At 30.4% G+C, this 3935-nt stretch overlaps 1 pseudogene; it reads left to right on the top strand.

Annotated features, from left to right (window-relative positions):
* Positions 1–3926, top strand: part of LOC116853512 — a 7135-nt pseudogene extending 3209 nt beyond the window's left edge.
* The last annotated feature ends 9 nt before the right edge of the window (positions 3927–3935 follow it).

Here is a 3935-nt window from a genome sequence, read left to right as displayed (position 1 = left end):
GGGGGGGGGGGGGGGGCAGTGTTATGCTCGCCGAGCTGAGTCGTCTCTGGTGTGAAGAAAGGCTTGAGCTGTGGCTTGAGCTGTGAACGATGCCGCGAAGCGTTTTCCGGGCGACGAGGGTGTGTGTTTTTAATAATAACAGCGGTTGTCAAAAAGTTGACAGCAAGACGTAGTCGTGAACGATCATGTTTCTGACGGTACCAACTCTGAGACTGTAAAGACGTGTTTTCGCTGTACATTAAAGCTTCTCGTTCTTTTATAATTTGTGTTACATTTATTTCTCCCGTGCGCGATCGCCTGTGCAAGTGCGGGCATAACAGTATTTAAATCGAAATAGGTATTTAAATCGAATTAAATAAGATGTTCAAAATGACCACCTTCAGCACGAAATGTAGGCCCTTATTCTCCTATCAAAGGAATTTTGAACTCTTTGAAAAACATTTGGATCCGTCCTTATTTCTTGGAATCCACGAATTATTCTTTGTCTTAAGTCAGCAATATTATTGGGCGCATTTTTGTAAACAATTGACTTTATATGACGGAATTCCAAATTTCTTTGATAAGAGAATAAGGGCCTGCAATCGTGCTGAAGATGGTCATTTTGAACATCTTATTTAATTCGATTTAAATATCTATTTCGATTTAAATACCTATTCATGTTTATGATTGATTTAAAAAATAATTTATTTACAAGTATCGAAAAATTGAAAAATATTAAAAAATAAAAATTGTTAATTAAAAAAAAAATAAAATTTGAAAATAAAAATAGGAAGGAAAATTAAAAAAATAAAAATTTAAAAAAATTTAAAAAGAGGTGCCACACGGCCTGTAAATTACGATTTTTTTTAACATAAAAGTGACTATAACTCGGAAACGACTTATTTCCGGACTTATGTTTATATAGCTTTTTTTCCTTCTTTTGGGGTCCCAAATCACGTCCTGAAATATTTTGGGTGATTATCCGGGCACCCTGTATATATGTCCTCCGAACCATATAACTTTTGTTTGAAATATTTTTCCGTATCTTCCATATTTTTCGAGATATTTGCCTGGTTCGATTAAAATGACTCACCCTATATATATATATATATATATATATATATATATCACTGAAAAAAGAATAATAAAAAGTATTGCTTCACTGAGATTATTATCATTCAAGTTCGTTTTGTATTATAATAATGAGTTTGAAAATCGGAACTACAACCTCGGAAACACAAAGTATCATCGATATTACCATCCCTTATAGAAATATCATACTAAAAATCATTGATAATTACTTATTTTTAGTATTAAAAATACTGGATAATAAGTAATTATCAATGATTCTTAGTATGATATTTCTATAAGGGATGTCAGCTCAATCATATGATATATTACGTAACTGTTACTTTGTTATATAACAAAGTAACAGTTACATAATATACCATATGGTTGAGCTGACGTTGTAACATCGATGATACTTTGTGTTTCTTGGGAAAGATTCTAAGGTTTCGTACAGAAAAGTATATAACAAAATTACTGGTATACTATTGAAGTATTATAAGACTACTCAATAATATACCAGTAATTTTTTGTTTTCTTTTAGTTTTTTTTGTATGGGTTCCTACTTCGCTTATTATATTTTCCAAAATTATATAATGAATATGAAATATATAGCGATATTTATAATTAGATCTTGATAGTGGTCACGAAACTTTTTCCTTTATAGTGGAAATGGAAAAATAAAATGTTCTACGTAAATTCTTCCTTATAGTAGAAAATATTAATAGCGTTTTTCACTGGGAGGAACTGAGTGCGCACCGAAATTGCACGAGTGCGCACCGGCACTGCACGATGTTTCTGAAAGTGCGAGTTTCTTGTACTCTCAGCTAAACACTCTACGCCGATCGAGTATCAAAAAAGTGATAACTCGACGAATCGTTGCAGGACAAATCGTTGCATGTGATTGTATAGACAGGAAATTTCTTTCCATTTCTTCGTCTATTTTTTACATAGTTCTACCACAGTAGTGCAAATATGGAAAAATTTGAAGTGAATTTTAAAGTTAATAACAAATTATTGACATTAAAACTGCAATCAAGCGAAATAAAGCTTTACAATAAATTAATGAGTAAGTATGAATTTTGAGGTTATTTGTAGAGTGTTGACAAAGATGTTTTTATTTGGAATATTATTGCAGGAAAACTGAAATGAGATAAAAACGTTGAAAAGGTTAATAAATGTTATTTAGTATATGTATTTTGGTTTTCTTAAAATAAAATTCCATACATCTCGATCAAACTCTTTTTCAACGGAAATGATACCGACTATATTCGTTGCTTAAGTAATAACTTTTTAACGAAAAAATATATACTTTCATGCTTGAGAAACATATTTCAATTATTTAAAAATATACTTGAACAATGAAAAAACAATAATAGTAAATGTGTCTACTCTGATTACTGTTAGACGATGATATTTACAGTAAACAGTATATAGAATTCCTGCTAAAAAATAAATGGTTTAAATTTGACGGTGATGAAAGTCAAGAAATTCAGGAACTATTTCGGATAATTGAAAAGAAGTAAGTAAAAATGAAGTCAACTGTATGTCGACTTTAGATATCAATGTTTCGATATTAATTAAAAATAATTTTATAAAATCTTAACTTTTTTTCTTGCTGAAATAATCGAAGTCTTATGTAATTCAAATGGAATGTACATATCAATAAAAAGTAAAAAATGATACAATAAGAAGGTGTTTTATTACAGAGAAAAGTTTTATTACAAGAAAAGTTTTATTACAGAGAAAATTTGATATACCATACCAAACTGGTTAATGTGGACCACAGTGATCGAGGGCAGTTATTAAATGTGCATAATAAAGAAAACGAAGGTATACATTCAAAATTCGGATCGGAGGAGCACGTGACAAAAATTGACAGAAGTTGCGGTAAATAAATTTAATTAAAGCAATGTTAATACTTTATATAAATTGCTCGATATTGCAATACCAATACAATATTATAATAGCATATTATGCAAAATACATATTGATTTTTAGCTTAGTAATTTTTTATATTCAGAAACCTTTAATATAAAACGTTTGTTATGCTATTATAAAGGAAATTCGATTTATTGATATTATATGCCATTGATTATTTGTAATGTTACAATTACAAAATATAAAATTACAATATATAGAAAATTATGTTATTTAGATTTCTGGAACGATTCGTCAACATTGTTCATGTTGGATAAATTGGAATCATACTTGGCCAATATTGGTCCTATGAAGAGATTTAAAACAAAAAAACAAATGTGGTTTCAAATATCAAAAGATATGCTAGAAATGTTGAACATTGCAAAAAGTCCGATACAGATTCAAAATCGATACAAAACTGTTTTCAAGAGGAAAAAAAGGCAGTGGAGAATAACAATAAATCTGGTAGTTCTAGAGAGGAAGTACCATTTGAAGAACAGTTGAGCAAAATTGCTCATTCAGACGACAGCATTGAACCTGAGGTTCTGCGAAGTGCCAAAACTGTTAAATATCCCAAATTAGATGCTACACCAATGTCGAGAGAAATCTACAAGGCTAGCTCAATATCAGATTGTACTGACAGTTCGCCGGAGGTAAAAAAGTCTAGAAAGACTAGTCAGGAAAAAAGATGGGAATATTATGAAAATAAGGAAGCTGCAAAAGAAAGGCGACATCAGGAAAAATTAAATCTAATACGTGAGCTGTTCGCTAAGAAGGAAGCAGAGTAAAGATAAAGGAAAGAAAAAAATATGAAACTTGAAAGACTACATATAAATGTTAACTACATATAAATATCCCAGGCAGAAATGATCGGTTCATAGACATCGATTCGATGTCTATAGACGTTGAATCGACGTGTATGGTTTAATTATTTCTGCCTGAGATATAAAGGTTGTGTTATGAGGTTCCTA

Source organism: Odontomachus brunneus, unplaced genomic scaffold (genome assembly GCF_010583005.1).
Source record: "Odontomachus brunneus isolate Ranch 3 - 2012 unplaced genomic scaffold, Obru_v1 Obru_scaffold_340, whole genome shotgun sequence".
NCBI lineage: Eukaryota > Metazoa > Arthropoda > Insecta > Hymenoptera > Formicidae > Odontomachus > Odontomachus brunneus.
Note: the sequence above shows the minus strand (reverse complement) of the source record. Positions and strands in the feature narration are given on the sequence as shown.